This window comes from Lemur catta, chromosome 10 (assembly GCF_020740605.2).
Source record: "Lemur catta isolate mLemCat1 chromosome 10, mLemCat1.pri, whole genome shotgun sequence".
Taxonomy (NCBI): Eukaryota; Metazoa; Chordata; class Mammalia; order Primates; family Lemuridae; genus Lemur; species Lemur catta.
The window spans coordinates 85,246,129-85,263,711 of record NC_059137.1 but is presented as its reverse complement, the minus strand read 5'-3'; the positions used below and the strand labels follow the sequence as shown (position 1 = coordinate 85,263,711).

The following is a 17,583-nucleotide window of genomic DNA, read 5'->3' as shown; positions in this document are numbered from 1 at the left end:
CCAAGGATCAGCCTGAGGTATACAAGGTCTGTCTGGAAAATATCCAGCCATTGTTAATATAATAATGAGAATGGTTTGTGCAACACTGATATAACCTGGAAGCCAAGTGGAGTGGACTGTAATGAGTATGCATGAACAATGATGACTTTACCATACTAGTCAAGGGGGTGCTAGACACCACTGAGTGAGCGTGTGTACTGTGTGGCCGTCACACGCAAATGACTGAGCAGCACAACAAATCTGCATTAAATTTTGCATTAAGCTTGAACAATCCTCCACAGAAACTATTCAGATGATTCAGAAGGCTTTCAAGGACAATGCAATGAGTGCAGCACAAATAAAAGTGTGGCACAAATGCTTCAAAGATGGTGGAGAATTTGTTGAAAGTGATATATGTTCTGGAAGACCTTCAACGAGCAGAACACCTGAGAATGTTGAATGTGTATGGCTGAGGTTAAGAGACACTGGGAGAAAGAACTGTGTGAGGTACCAAGGTGCCTACTTTGAAGGGGACTGAGGCGTCATTGTCCTATGTACAATGTTTCTTATATCTTGCATCTTCTTCAACAAATGTCTCTATTTTTCCTATTACAGAGCTGGGTACTTTCCAGACAGACCTCGTAAACTTAAAGTATTCTCAGATCTATTCAAAATCAGCATCTTTCCCGTGGCATGTTGGTCACTTTCTAATTTTCTATGTGTATGTAATTGCTTTTTTTTTTTTTTTGAGACAGATTCTTGCTCTGTTGTCTAGGTTACAGTGCAGTGGCATCATCATAGCTCACTGCAATCTCAAACTCGCATGCTTAAGTGATTCTCCTGCCTCACCCTCTGAGTGGCTGGGACTACAGGTGTGCATGCCAGCACACCAGCTAAGTTTTCTATTTTTTTGTAGAGATGCTAGGATTATAGGTATGAGCCACCACGCCTGGCCTGCAATTGCTTTTGAATGCCTAGTGCTTAATGTCTGGCTCCCAAAAGGGGAAAGAGAAAAAAATTAATAGGGGGCCTGCTGACCCTTTAAATTCCCTGAAAGGTGCTTCAGTTGGAGGTGCAACAATGGCCACCTGCCTTTTCACACCTCTGTGGTCAGAAGCAACAATCAGAGCATCAATCGCTGATATTCGGCAGAGGGTGCTAGCCCCCACAAACTGTGCAGGTTACTCCAGGAACATGTGCACAGCTGCCTTACACGGGGCTGGGGCTAGGGGATGGGTAGCTGCTACTCTACTAAGAGCTAAAATTAACCACAATTTACTGTTCTAGTCTTCTCCTGGACGTTGCAAGCCTTTAATAGACTCCAGAGTTCCAAAATATTAATAGTTACCTCAGACACATTCTGCCAATGCAATTGTTATCAAGGTGGGGAGACAGATTCCTGGTTCTTACACATTTGTGTAAGTCTTCAAGGAACTTATGTATTGTTTGGGGAAAATATAATAGATGGAAAGTGCCATTCATAACATCAAGCAGGGTGAAATGAGTACTGGTGGAGTAGTCTAACCAGTGTGCTATGGGAACACTATGGAGTTGGAGAATGCTTTGTGGAAGAGATGATATTTAAGTTAGGGACTGAAGAAAAGAACAGGCTATCAAAAAGTGGAGGCTTGAGGTTTTAAAATGATAATCCCAGCCTAGGCAACAGAGTGACACCCCATCTTGAAAAAAAATTAGCCAGACACAGCGGCACATGCCTGTAGTCCTAGCAACTTGGGAAGCTGAGGCAGGAGGATCACTTGAGCCCAGGAGTTTGGGAGTTCAAGGCTGCAATAAGCTATGATTGTGCCCCTGCACTTCAGCCTGGGTGATAGAGCAAGATGCCATCTCTACAAAAAAAAAAAAGAAAGAAAAAGAAAAAGAAGAAGAGTCCTTGTACATGTACAAAAAAGTCAATAATTTCCACAATTCTTATAAAAATGTCATAAATAAATCCTTGGGGTACAGTTTGGAAACCCCACTCACATATCTGGCAGAATTAAAACAAAAATTCTCTTTAAAAATAAACATACAGCACAATAAACACATTTAACATTAATTTTTCCTTCTCCTGGACACTAAAAAATTCTAATGGAAATGAAAATGATGATGTCATCTACCAGTAATGGGGAAAAAATGAGGCTGTGGACAAACACACTATGTTTTGATTTATTAAACCTCAAGTGAATGTCTCTTTATCCCCCCCCATGAGTGATGGGTTACATTAGTAGCCAAAGTCTTCTTTTTCATTAAATACTTTTGTAATATTGTGGTCACTGTGGTTTCCAGCCATCTTCTTCAGACAGTGTATCAGTGGAAAAGAATCCCCATTCCCAGCAAATGTTAAAACTACCATATGTATAATCTTCTCACAAACCTCATACTAAGCATGGGTTTTAGAGTTTGCAGGAGGAAAATTATAGGGAAAAGAACAGTTCTGGAGGCTGTGGCTATGGCTGCCTGCTTCCCAAAGCCAGAACACCACACCCTAAATTCTGAGAGATAAACAACCTAAGAAATCTCTAATGTTCTCACTGTAAAGATAAGAAAACAGAGTTTCAGAAAGGGAACGTGACTCATGCAATCCTAGCTGTGAAGCAAGCAGCCTAGCCAAGATCTGAACTCTGGTTTTGATCCTTTCGCAGTGATCTGTCACCCAATCTGCTCTCTAGGCACTCAAGTAATCTGGTTTTCATCTCAAAGGCATCTGAATCCTACGGCTTTATGGAAGTGTGGATCCATCATGGTGATGAGAGTAGGTTTCTGTTGATGTGGGCTGCAGGATATAGTTCTATGTGTCCTTCAGTGTCTGTTGGGGGAAAGAAGTGATGACTAGTGATTCCAGCTTGATTGCTGTAGGAAAAGGGAAGCTTAACAACTTGGATTCTTTTTAGTTCTCCCATTTATCAGCATGTAGGCAAATTATTTAACTCCATGAAGCTTTCGTTTCCTCATTTAGCCTCTGCGATACCTCAGTTTTCCTTCTTTGTAAACTGGAGGATCATAACACACACCCTTGGGTTGTACACAGCAAAGAACCAGGTATCTGGCACTCAGGAGGTACTCTTTCATGCTGGCTCCCTTTGTTTCCCTCCATCTGGCTTCCCTTGTCATCTGTCATGTATAGTATGTGCAGGAATAGGTAAGTACCTAATTCTGCCAAAGAGCATACCAAAACTGTCTATTTCTATGTTGCTTTAAAATTCTATAAAACTATTTAAATGCTGAATAACAAATAACATTTTTAGCTTTGAATGCACACTCCTATGGCAATAAATGATAATGTAGTTTTTAAGGAAGGAAATTAAACTATAAATACCAAATGTGATTTTCTTTGTACAGAATTTCTCCTGTAACTTAAAGTCTTCCTGAACTCCTGTCAGAATATTACAAGCGGTTAGTTCGGACACGTGCGATGTAAAAAGGAAAGGAAAAAAAAAAAAGAATACTACAAGTGTTAAAATAGGTTGATTTAGATAAGCAAAACAATTTCCTATATCCTGTAAGGACAGAATATAAACTTACTATATCCATCCAAGCCTCAACTTAAATAACAGCTATAAAACGCAACATGAAGCTAAATTTTAAAATCCTTCCAATCAATAAAACCAGTGGTTAGGTTAAATCCTGCATTTTTTGCAGTTCCATGAATTATCTACAATAAAGAATATAGGAGGAATAACAAGTTCTGGCGGGTGGGGGAGGAACAGGTAAGATAGTACGTCCTGCTCTTCTGGATATGCTGATACAGTGCCTGGGAGAAATGAAAGTCAAGGTGACCAAATAAAAGCTGGCAATCTGAGTATGAAGCTTAGGAATATTTAGAGCTTAAAACAGATACGTAACTCATTAGCAGATGTTAAAGCAATGTGATTAATGGAGGTGCTCTTTTATGTTTATTTAATGAATGAAGCAGACCATGAGGGAGAGCCAGAATGGGAAGAGAAGAGGGCTAACAGGGACCTGGGGAGCATCAACATTTAAGATATGGACAGGGTGGGGGGCAGTACAAGATATTGAGGAAAGAAGTCAGAAAAATAGTGAGCAGAATGACTTCCAAGAATAGGGCAAACAATAAGAAAATGACAAGAAAAGAGCTGGGCATGGTGGCTTATGCCTGTAATCACAGCACTTTGGGAGGCTGAGGCAGGAGGATCCCTTGAGGCCAGAAGCTCAAGACCAGCCTGGACAACATAATGAGAAACAGGTTCAAAAATAAATGAAAGCAAAAAGGAAAGCAAAAAAAAAAAGGGGGGGGGAAGGGGAGGGGAGGGGATGAAGGAAGGAAGGAAGAAAGAAAGAAAGGAAGAAAAGAAAGAAAGAAAGGGAGGGAGGAAGGAAGAAAGGAAAGAAAGAAAGAAAATAAAGAAATTGACAAGAAAAAAGAAGGCTGAATAGATGGATTTGGAGCCACTAGGACTTTTGAGAGGGCAGTTTTACTAGAGCCATAAATGCAGAAGCAGAATTGCAGAATAAGGCATAAATGGGAGGTGAACATTTCTCATAGATTACTTTTTAAAAGAAATCGAGTGGAGAATGCAATGAAGGAATAGATGGCAGTTTGAGGACAAACAGGATGTAGGAAGATTCTTTTTAGCTGGCAGAAGCTTAAGCATATTAACAGAATAAGAACAAATTAAGATAAAGCATACTGCCTTGCTCCTGAATCAAGTATGCTGTCAGGCAGGCTCCATTTGTGATCCCACCTGGGCACAGTCACTGCTCATCACTGTCCACATGAGCTCTAATGTCATGCTCTCTAGATAGTTTAGTCTACTTAAGAATTTGCATTCTGGTTTATGTCATGAGTCCAAAAGGATGGACACTGGGGAGGTATGAATTCACACCCAAAACTAGACCAACAAACTTCCTGACCCTACACCAAGGGATTTATGACCAAGTTACCCAACTTTTAACATTGATATGTTATCTTTTGCTGTCATGGACAAGTTCATGATGATGCTCTCTTTAGTTATGATATATGAACCTGTTGGCTGCTCACGTTTATCTGTTTTATTTTTTGTCTCCTCCACACTAGACTATGTCAGACTGGTATCTTTGATTTGTTTTACATTTATGGTAGAACTTCCCTTATCTCACAAGCAAAGTATATTTAAAAACATAGGACATCATTTTTGGGAACTATGCTACATAACAATAAGACCATTATGCCTAACTCCTTACCATATAACAGTATTATATATATCTCACCCAGAATATTTTCTTGCCTGAAAACTGTGGCTTCTATTCACGATAATTCTGATTCAGATGCATCAACTCTAAGATCATCTTAAGGAGAAACGATACCTTTGCAACACTGAATGTTCATTCCCCAAGTGTGGTCTCTGTCCCTCCTTATATTTAAATCTTCTTTAATTTTATAATTTTCTCTGAGGAAAATTATAATTTTACAATATTCTCTGAGGATATCTTACTCATTTTTTGCTATATTCTTAAGCACTTGACATATTTTTTGAAATATACTTGATACTTAAATCACTTCTTTTTCTTAATTTCATTATCTCACTGTACAAAGATATAATTTATTTATTTTATTTTTGGGCAGTCTAACTCGTTTTTATTAAAATATATTTCCAATCTGACAGTTGAGTTGTGGAAAAGCTTTGCCCAACATCAATGATCACATGCAGTAATAAAAGATTTTATACCCTGGCAAGTATGGGGTGGGCAGGCCCCTAATTAGGACTCTCACATTTCAGATATCCTTTTATTTCCCTTTGCCAAGTTGGAATAAAGGATTTATCTTAATCCTAATGGTTTTGACAGGCATCAATTTTCACATTAGTTTACAGTCTGATGTTCTGTGACGTGGAACATCTTTGAATTTTGAGCAGAATGAGCACCTTTCTAGCAACGGAGCTTTTGTGATGTCAAAGCAAAAAAGGACCCTCTAAAGTAGAACCATCAGCATGGTGGATCATGCAAGAGCATGGCAGAACCATGAGCCTTCCTAGAGACACACATGCAGCATTCTGGGCCTCACTGGGAGGCCTAAATACAATTCATTTTCATATATTCACTGTGTATCTGGAAAACTCAAAGGATGATTTTAATAATTTATCTGAAAATTCTTTCAGATTTTCTATTATACAATCATATGATCAGGGGATCATAACAGTTTTTCCTTCCTTTACTTCTTTTTTAATATCCTTATACCTTTCTTCTTCTTTTTCTTGCTTTACTGCTCTGGCCAGGACCTTCCGTAGGCCTCAGGGTCTTGTTCCCAGGAAGGGAAAACTTTTAATATTTGAACATTGAGTATTTTTTAATAACAGCTTTAGTGAAATATAATTTATGTACCATAAAAGGCACACTTCATATAATTCAGTGGTTTTTACTATATTCATAGTTGGGAGCCATCACTACTACCTATTTTTAGAACATTTTGTTCATCCCATAAAGATAAACATACCCTGTATCTGTTAACAGTCAATCCTCACCCTCTCACCCCCTCACTTTAGGCAACCACTAATGTGCATGTGCTTTCTCCCTATAGATTTGCCTATTATAGACATTTTATATAAATTGAATTATTCAATATTTGGTCTTTTGTGTCTGGCTTCTTTCCCTGAGCATAATGTTTTGAGGTTCATCCCTGTTGTAGCATGTATCAGTATGTCATTCCTTTTTACTGCCAACTAATATTCCATTGTCTGGATATGCAACATTTTATTTATCCATTCATCAGTTGATAAACATTTACATTGTTTCTACATTATGGCTGTCATGAATAGAGCAACTATGAACATTTGTATGCAAGTTTTCAAGTCACATACATATGTTTTCAATTCTCTTGGGTACAGTGCTAGGAGTGGAAGTACATTGTTTTCTGTAGATATTCTGTCAGACTAAAGAAGTTCCCTTCTATTCCTACTATCGTAAACATTTGCTTTCTTTCTTTCTTCTTCTTCTTTAACCATTAATGGACATTGAATTTTATCAAAACCTTTTCTGCATCTATTAAGATGATCACATAGTGTTTGCATTTTTATCCTTAAATTAACCTTTGATGTCTTCAATAAACCCAGTATAGTCAGGATATATTATCCTATTTATATATTGTTGGATTTGGTTTGCTAATATATACATACTTTTTAATCTATGTTCATTACTGAGATTGACCTATAAAATTTTCCCTTCTTGTAATGATCTTGGCAGTTTGTAGTATAGTTATGCTGGTCTTAAAAAAAATTATTTGGTAGAATTCACTGATGAACAATATAGGCCTGAGGTATTCTTTGTGGGAATATTTCAAATAATGGATTCAATGTCCTTAATAGTCGGACACAATTCAGATTTTCTGTTTCTTCTTGTAAGAACGTTATTAAGTTGAATTTTTCTAGGAATTATTCATATCATCTAAATATATCAATTTACTGGCATAAAGTTGTTCATTATATGTTCTTGTTTTCTTCTAAATGCTTTAAGTATCTGTGGTGATAGCAATTTTTCTAGTCATCTGTGCTTTTTCTCTTTTTTCATGCATCAGTCTTGCTATAGCTTTTATTAGACTTGCTTTTAAAAAAACAATTTTTGAGATGCAGAAAAAGTATTTGACAAAATTCAACATCCTTTAACGATAAAAATCCTTGAGGGCCACGCCTATAATCCTAGCACTCTGAGAGGCCAAGGCAGGAGGATTGCTTGAGGTCAGCACTTAGAGACCAACCTGAGCAAGAGCAAGAGCCCCTCTCTACTAAAAATAGAAAAAATTAGCTGGGTGTGGTGGTGTGTGCCTATAGTCCCAGCTACTGAGGAGGCTGAGGCAGGAGGATTGTTGAACCCAGGAGTTTGAGGTTGCTGTGAACTAGGCTCACTCTAGCCCAGGCGACAGAGGAAGACTCTGTCTAAAAAAAAAAAAAAGAAAGAAAAAGAAAGGATAAAAATCCTCAAAAAATTAGCTATAGAAAGAATGTACCTCAACACAATAAAGGCCATTTATGACAAGCCCATAATTAACATCATACTCAATGGTGAAAAGCTGAAAGCTTTTCCTCTAAGATTAGGAATAAGACAAAGATGCCCACTCTCACCCCTTCTATTCAACAGAGTATGGGAATTCCTAGCCAGAGCAATTAGGCAAGAGAAAGAAATAAAAGGCATCCAAATTGGAAAGGATAAAGTTAAATTTTCCCTCTTTGCAGATGACATAATTTTACATATAGAAAATCCTAAGGATGCCACCAGAAACTGTTAGAACTGATAAACAAATTCAGCAACGTTGCAGGATACAAAATCAACTTACAAAAATCCGTAGTGTTTCTATATACTAACAACAAACTATCTGAAAAAGATATCAAGAAAGCAAGCCTATTTATAAGAGCTACAAAAAACAACTTAGGAGTATACAAGGAAGTGAAAGAACTCTACACTGAAACCTATTGATGAAAGAAACTGAAAAAGGCACCAATAAATGGAAAGGTAACCCTTGTTAATGGATTAGAAGAATTATTATTATTAAAATGCCCATAACTACCCAAAGTGACCTACAGATTTAATGTAATCCCTCTCAGAATTCCAATGACATTCTTTTTTTTTTTTTTTTTTGAGACAGAGTCTCCCTCTGTTGCCCCAGCCAGAGCGCAGTGGCATCATTCTTGCTCACTACAACCTCAAACTGCTAGGTTCAAGTGATCCTCCCACCTCAGCCTCCCAGAGTGTTAGGATTACAGGCATGAGCCACTTCGCTGGCCTCAGTGACATTCTTAATGGAAATAGAAACAAACAATCCTAAAATCTGTATGGAACCAGGAAAGACCCTGAATAGCTAATGCAATCTTGATCAAAAAATGCAAAGCTAAAAGAATCACACTACCTGATGTCGAAATATACTACAAAGCTTTAGTAACCAAAACAACACAGTTTTGGCATAAAAATGGACTCAGAAACCAATGAAACAGAATAGAGAGCCCAGAAATAAATCCATGCATTTATAGTCAACTGTTTTTGGACAAAGCTGCCAAGAGCACATAATAGGGAAAGTACAGTTTCTTCAATAAATGATGCTGGGAAAACCATATCTACATGCAAAATTAAATTAGACCCTTATGTCACACCATAAACAAAAATCGACTCAAATGGGATTAAAGAATTAAATGTAAGACCCCAAACTATAAAACCACTAGAAGAAAACATAGAGGAAAAGCTCCATGGCATTGGTCTGAGCAGTGATTTTTTTGGTTATGATCTGAAAAGCACAGGCAACAAAAGCAAAAATAGACAAATGGGACTATGTCAAACTAAAAAGGTTATGCACAGTAAAGGAAACAACAACTGAGTGAAAAGACAACCTACAGAATAGGAGAAAACATTTGCAAACTATACATCTGATAAATGATTAATATCTAAAATATATAAATAACTCAATAGCAAGAAAAGAAATAATCCAATTAAAAATGGGCAATGGGCCGGGCACGGTGGCTCACACCTGTAATCCTAGCACTCTGGGAGGCTGAGGCTGGCAGATTGTTTGAGCTTGGGAGTTCGAGACCAGCCTGAACAAGAGCAAGACTCTGTCTCTACTAAAAAAAATAGAAAGAAAAATTAGCTGGACAACTAAAAAATATATAGAAAAATTAGCCGGGCATGGTGGCGAATGCCTGTAGTCCCAGCTACTCGGGAGGCTGAGGCAGAAGGATTGCTTGAACCCAGGAGTTTGAGGTTGCTGTGAGCGAGGCTGATGCCATGGCACTCTAGCCTGGGCAACAGAGTGAGACTCTATCTCAAAAAAACAAATAAAAACAAACAAACAAACAAACAAACAAAAAAGGGCAACAGACCTGAAAAGACATTTCTCAAAAGAAGACATACCAATGGCTAATAGGTATATGAAAAATGCTCAACATGTCTAATCATCAGGAAAATACAAATTAAAACCACAATGAGTTATCAACTCACACCTCTTAGAATAGGCATTATCAAAAACACAAAAGATAACAAATGTTGGTGAGGATGAAAGTGCTGGTGAGAAGAAAAGCTTGTACACTGTTTGTGGGAATGTAAATTAATACAGCCATTATGGAAAACTGTATGGAGATTTCTAAAAAATCACATAGAACTAACATATGATCTAGCAATCTCACTACTGGGTATTACCAAAGGAAAATAAACTAGTAAATCAAAGAGATACCTGCACCCCCATGTTTATTGCAGCACTCTTCACAAGAGCCAAGATATGAAAACAACCTAAGTGTCTATCAGTGAATGCATGGATAAAGAAAATGTGGTATTTATACACAATAGAATACTATACAGCCACAAAAAAGAAAGAAATTCTGTCACTTGCAGGATAAACCTGGAGGACATTATGCGAACTGAAATAAGCCAGGCAGAGAAAGACAGATACTGCACCATCTCACTGATGTGTGGAATCTAAAAAAAAAAAAAAAATCTTAACTCCTAGAAGCAGAGAGTAGAATACTGATTACTAGAGGCTGAAGTGTGGGGAATGGAAAGATGTTGTGGTCAAAGGGTGCAATGTTTCAGTTAGACAGAAGGAATGAATAGGAATGAATGATAAGTATTTGATGTGATGGATTAAAAGAAAAAAGCCCCAACTTTTGGCATTGTTGATCTTCTATATATATGTTTTTTATTTCACTGGTATTTTTACTCTTTAATATTTCTGACAAACAATCCCAGGACAAAAGGTTGCTCATAGTAATCTCCCAGATCTGGGCCCCGTGATTCCACACTGTCTTCTCACCTCATTGATGATTTTCAGATGTTTCTATATGTAATCTAGCTTTTTTAGTTACCTCAATGGGAAGGTTGGCAGAATAATCCAATGTGTCAATACTGGATATAGAAAACTGTAATTTTTAACTGTGTAAATGAAGCAACTGTCACACTTCAATGTGAATTAGTTTAAAAGACATTTGAACTATGGCCTGAGAAAGGGAGGTTTAGTTCTAGAATAGGCCTATAGCAAGATAAGACTTCTATTTCTGGGTATGGCCCTACTTAAAATTTTCAAAATTTAGCTTTATTTGGGTATGAATATCTGCAAGGTTGTCATATGGTAAGCAATTGCACCCTTAAAGGAAAAACTCACTGGTACTCTAGACCACAAGGGGAAAATAGTGAAAAGGTGACATTACTTAAAACAAATGGCATCTGAAGGAAATGTTCTGGAGTCTAAATCCTCACAGGCAAATAATCTTGTGGCGTGGGTAATGCTTGCTCTGCTTATGTCCTTTTGGTGAGCAACACCACACTTCCACAGAGTATTGTCAGAGCCAAGTTTCAGGACATAACCATGTCTGCAATAATAAAAGGGGTAGGAGAAAACATAATACCAGAATTTTCCATGTGCTAGTGTGGTTAAAATAGTTTCTGCAAAAGGACTCATGTAACAGTCCATTAAACCACAAAATTGTAGAGCAGGGACCTCAGAAATGATAAAATTTGGTTTTTTGCAACCATGTCAATATTAGCATGGCAGTTATTAGTACTCCTCAATGCTGATACTTTAAGAGTTACTTCTTTTTATGATTGCTTATATTCTTTTTAAAAACTATTCTTTTCTGATCTGGTTATGTAAAGCTCAAAATGTTAGAAAATATAGAATTACATAGTAAAAGTCTCCCCGTAATTCCATCACCCAGAGATAACTACTGTTAACAAATAGTTTGTTGTTTATTCCTTCCAATTTGCTCTCTAGTAATATACTAAATTACATACATCACAAGAAAATAAGACCATAATACATGTATGGTTTGAAAATCTCTTTTTTCCTCTTGGTATACTCTGGACAACTATGCATGCCAGTATTTATGGAGTTACTTTAGTCTCTCCAAATTTCTTTATGGTAAGCCCATCATTCTCTACCAATACACAACTTTTTTTTGTTTGTTTGTTTGTTTTAATCCATGGTTACAGTGCTTCAAAGTACTTCCCTGGAGGCACAGTTTTGCACAGAAAGATGTGTTTCTATAATGGATTCCTAAAATGAAATGCTGGGACAAACAGTATAGCTGCTGTTAAATTGTTCTCAAAAGAACATGAGCGTTTCTGTTTGCTCTACACACTGGCCAACACAGCATGTCAACAAATTTTTTTCCACAAAAACCAATGTATGTGTTTCAAATCAGGCCATGATTTTTCACTAGCAGTGATCCTCAAGCCCCACTGCACATTGGAATTATTTGGATAATTTTCAAAAATACTGATGTACAAGCTCAACCCCCAAATTTTTGTCATCAACATTTCACTGATAGTGAAAAAATAATCTTACTGTTTTAATGTACGTTTCTTGGCTATTACTGAGGCTGAGAAATTATTTTCTTCTGTTTATTGACCACTGACATTTCCTATTCTGTGAACTGCCCATTTAAAGGCTTTTGCCCATTTGTGTACTCATCTTTGTCTTTTTGTCTTGTCATGACTTTTTTTTTTTTGAGACTGAGTTTTGCTCTGTCACCCTGGCTAGAATTCTGTGGCATCAACACAGCTCACTGTAACCTCAAACTCCTGGGCTCAAGTGATCCTCTTGCCGCAGCCTCCTGAGTAGCTGGAACTACAGGCACATGCCACCTCACCTGGCTAATTTTTCTATTTTTAGTAGAGATGGGGTCTCTCTCTTGCTCAGGCTGGTCTCGAACTCCTGACCTCAAGTGATCCTCCCCTGTCAGCCTCCCAGAGTGCTAGGATTACAGGCGTGAGCCACCGCGCCCAGCTGGCTTGTAATGACTCTTTAATTGAGAAAAACAAATTTCTTTCAGAGTTTTAGAAGTATTTATCCATTATCTTCTTGTTTCTAGAGTTGCTGTTCAGCAGTCTGAAGTCATTCTAATACAGATCCTCTGATTTACTTTTGTCTCTGCAAGTATGCAGGATCTTCTCTTTGTCTAAGTATTCTTAAGTTGCATAATTATGTGCCATGGATATCCATCTAATTTCATCTATAACACTGAACACTCACTGGGCCCTTTCATGCTGGAAATCTGTGTCCTTTAATTCCGGGACATTTTTTTAAATTGTTTCTTCATTGATTTACACAATTTTCTCTGTTTTCTTTTTCTGGAACTCCTAACTAGACACTAAACTTCCTTGTCTGGTCCTTAATTGTATCTTTTCTCTTCTGTTTTCTAGCTACTTCTTTGCCTTTCAAGCCCTATTATTTAGGAGGCTTCCTTAGCTTTATCTCCTAACATGACTATTGAGTTTCTCATATGTGTTATCAAGCTTTCAATCTCCAAAGTTTTCTTTTGTGATGTGCATATGTATGGTGGGGGGAGGTTCTCAACACTAACGTTAGAATCTTCTCAAATGTTTAGTAATCCTGAGCTATCTGCTCATGATTAAGAATACAGGATTAAAACACTGACTAAAAGCTCTGAAGATATGGGTGGAACTTGTCAAGTCTGTGCTTGCAGCTGGGTTGTATTAGTAGCTAGTTTGGATTCTGAATATGGGGGCTCCCTGCTCCACCAGCCACCCACCTCAACGTCCAGCTGCTCTAGGCCAAGTAGATGAGCACAAGGGTTCTAATGTGGGGGCAAATGTCTAATATTTAGAACAAATCATGGAGACATCAACAGGATTGGGGTCATCTTCCCTGCTACTTTGAGTGCAGTTTTTGAACCTGCCTTATTGTTTCTAGGATCTCTAACTTCCAAACCTGGAATACCCCCAGGGCTGTCCTCTCCCATATGTTTTGGGCTGTGGTATCTTCTTTCAGAAGGACCTTGTCTGCCTTTAGTCTTTAAGGAATTTCTCAACATTACTTGTCTTCTATTATCTTTGCAGTATGTTTTACATTTTTAAAACGAATACAGTTTTCATTATTTTAGGCATTTGGGTGGCCCAAATCTTAATTCAGTCCCTCGTCTTGATTCAGTCTATCCAGGTTATTTTACAAAACCTTGATTTGGTCTATCCAGGTAATTTAAATAAGGATTTAGCGCCTCTTTGTCAAATAATTTGGACCTCTGAAATAAGGATTATGAAAATTTTTGAAATAATTCTTCTGTAATTACCTAGTCTAGGACAAGCACTGAGTTAGGCCTTTTATATATATTATTACTTTTCTTTTCAGAAAAATTTGAAAGGTACATATTATCATCCCAGTTTTACAGAAGAATGAACTTTAGCCAGAAACATTAAGTAACTTGACTCAAGTTCCCCCATAAAGTAGCGGGGTTGGGCTTGGAATCCTGACTTGTCTCTAACTTGCTCATTTGCAGATGAAGAAAATAAGGCCAAAGTAGACAACTAATTGCCAGAGTAACAGATTATAATTAAGAGCCTCGCAGCTCCTTTGCACATTGCTTTTTTATTATTTCATATGGAGATTATTTCATACTTAGATACTTAGATTCCCAATGACATTAATATGTAATTGCTTTTTGTTTTAACAATATTGTGGGGGAGACTGGGGTGGGCGAGTAGAGAGATGAGAGAATTAAATAACATTAACCCAATTAAAAAGAAACTCTAGATATATACAGCCTTTAGTTGAACAAGAGTATCATTCCTATAGTCTGATGAGGCTCAAATGATACCATACTGGCTAGCATGAACAATGAACATTGAGATTTTTTTAAAGCAAATAGTCTGTGAAAACCACAGATTTCTCTTCTTAATCAAGCTCATTTTTGTGCGTCCAACTGTGCCTTTTGAGGCTACAAACGAAATGCTACTTCCCCTCCCCGCCCCTGTTTTCCACTTTTCCTATGATTAAAAAAAAATTTCCCTTGGTAACCATTTTTCCTGGTTACTTTCTTGGCTGATTTTCTGCACAAAGCACTGGAAGGCATTTATCCCCAAGGGAGGCAGTTATTTTAGATTTTACTAAGAAGTCAGCTAGCATTTTTCAACATTCCCTTCTGTTCTTTGTTTTTAAAGAAAAAGCTCTGATTTTGTTTCATTTTCAGCTGGAGACTTAAATGACACCAAGCAAAGCCTACTTAGTTTAGATTTCCAGGTAAAAAAGTTTTAAATTTTAAGTTTCTACTAAAGCATGTGGAATGGTTTTAATATTTGGGTATATTATGTTGCAAATATGTTTAAGCCTTCAGTAAATTAGCTCTTTACTAATAGATTTTAAAAGTTCAAAGTATCTATTATTCTGTTTGCTTGTGTTTTTCAGGATGTACTTCCCAAGTATTTAAAACTTTATAGCATTAAGATTAAATTATTTTTATATGTTTAGATACAATTATGTGCTGAATAGAAGTATAAATTGGTTTGAAAATTTCATTTTTTCTCAATTTTTAAGTCCTAAAAGAACATAAATGATTAATTTAAAATGTTTTTCATTTTAAACATATTAAATGAAGTGAAAAGAGATAACAGTCATCTCATAGATTCCTGTAGAAGTTTAAACTTCTAAATTAATAATTTTAAAGTTTACTTAAGACAACTGATGAAAAACTTTAAATAGAGAAAATAAGTTAATCAGCGTTTTCAGATGATACTTAATGTTGGGATAAACACAGTAAGTGCCAGAAGGAAACAATATACTTGATAAAAATGATACTGTGACTAGAGTGCCAGAAAATTTATCTCTAGAAACATATGCACTCAATTATGAAGTTGTTTATTAAAGCAAATATTAAACACAAAGGAAAATTACATAAATGACTGAAAATAACAAAGGCTTAAGTATCAATTATAAAATTAGTATGGAGGGGCCATTTCATAAAATTTATTTAAACATTTCAATGAGACAATTTAGATACTGATTTTTGTCAAAATTAAGATAGCTCTGTAAATTTATTTCTGTACATATTTATTTAGATTTCTGGATAAATAAAAGTGGGTCAGTTTGGGGGGAAAAAAGACAGGGTAAGAGAGGTGGTTTCCAGGATGAGAATACTGGGAGGGAGGGGTGTGCTCGGCTTGGCCACAGTTGGCACGTTCTTTTCTAAGCACTCCCTCAGGCAATGCCCCATAAGTGAGTGCTTATAGGGGGCCCAGGGACAGCAGGATGCCCGAGACCCTCATGAGAGTTTAACTCCAGAGCCCTCACATCCAGAGCCTGACTCCTCACAACAGGATGGAGGGTCTGCACATATGCTCGTCAAAGCAAGGAAATTTCAATGTACACACTTTATGCAATACAGAGCATTTATGATGTCCATCAGAAGCCACCTGCCCTGACACTCAGCAAATTCTAGTTCTATCCTGTCTTTCAGTTCAGTTTTTCATTTGCTTTTCCCTGCTGCTGTTGCTATTCCTTTCCAACATACTATACGTTGCTCTCTGAATTGATTTTTCATGATTTCAGGTGCCAATCAGCTAATGGATTTGCTCCTTCTTTATGTTCTGTATGTTTGTTTTTCTAAAACTAAAATACACTACAAAAAGTTTTTCAGATATACTTACATTTCAATGACCTACAGTAATAGTTTTAAAATGACTACAGTAATTAATGTACATATATACTGAAAAAACCTCTGTAGGCTGAGGTCAGCTGACATGACAATATCTTAGAAGCCGCCATTTTTGTTCAGCTAAGGTGATGAGGTGGCAAGTTGGAATATGAAACAAGTGAAACCTGACTAGAGGAGGATGATTCTGGCAGATGAAGTTATAAAAAGGACTACTAATGGGAGGGGAGGGGAAAAAAAAAAGACTACTAAGATTCAAGAGGACAAGCTGAGCAGACATTGTGCCCTCTTCTCCTCTTATCAAATCCCTAGAAATAACAGAAGATATATCACAAATAAATACACGAATATATAGCTGCACTAGGAAATAAAAAGGGGAGCTTCTGGTGGGACAGAAACTATGAGAAGTCCTTCACAGATGAAGAGAAGATGGGAATGAATTTAAAGAGGGAAATGTAGCCTTGAATAGGCATGGGAAAAATTGAATAAGGAGAGTTTGTATGGGAAAGAAAGAAGTTTTTATTTTAAAAGATCTCAAGAAGGATAAATAAACAACTACCATCACCTACACTGAGGCACACTGTAGTAAAACTTCTGAATATCAAAGATATGTTGAAAATTTGAAAAAACTTTGGAAAAAAATAGTTTTCTTATAAAGGGATAAGAATCAGATTCAAGTCAAACTTCTTAATAGCAACACTAAATATAAGAAAATAACATCTGTAAAGTATTAAAGGAAAATGATTGAAATGATTTTGAAACCATAATTCCATTTCCAACTAAACAGAATGATATTTTAAGATATATAAGAACCATGAAATTTTACAACCTACAATATTCCCTGAAGGAAAGATATATTTTTGAAAGAAATAAGATGAATCTGAGGGGGCTTCTACTTCTGATAATAGCAGACAAAGAAGTCAAACCATTAGACCTGCTGAGAATAACTAGAAAAGGTGAGAAAAACAACAGGGCCAATATTTGGGATAGGACTGAAACTCAGAGAGGTCTGGAAGAGCTTTTCTTCTGGAAGCATCTGTGGATTCCAGAAGAGGTGGCTGAGAAGATTAGCAGAGCTTTCAAACAGCCTCATGAAGTTAGATAGAAACAAAGAAACAGGGCCAAGCAAGCAGGGGGTAGGAGGTTGATGGTGAGGAAAGGTAATGCTGGTGAAATCAGCAGGCTTTGGGATGGACGCAAAATGCAATTATTAATTGGATATGGTGAAGCCTAGCTTCAAACCATTCAATAA

At 36.9% G+C, this 17,583-nt stretch overlaps 2 protein-coding genes across 5 annotated transcripts in view; one reads left to right on the top strand and one right to left on the bottom strand.

Annotated features, from left to right (window-relative positions):
• The window catches only part of LOC123646337 (centromere protein P), a 239,244-nt gene that overhangs the window by 27,046 nt on the left and 194,615 nt on the right, over window positions 1-17,583 (bottom strand). The window lies entirely within an intron of this gene.
• ECM2 (extracellular matrix protein 2) overlaps window positions 14,781-17,583 on the top strand; it is a 35,861-nt gene continuing 33,058 nt past the window's right edge. For 2 of the 3 annotated variants that reach the window (XM_045563154.1, XM_045563153.1), the window contains exon 1: window positions 14,781-14,923. The gene's annotated coding sequence lies outside the window, so the exon portion shown is untranslated. The remainder of the gene's footprint in view (window positions 14,924-17,583) is intronic. The other variant, XM_045563155.1, reaches the window with a different exon arrangement.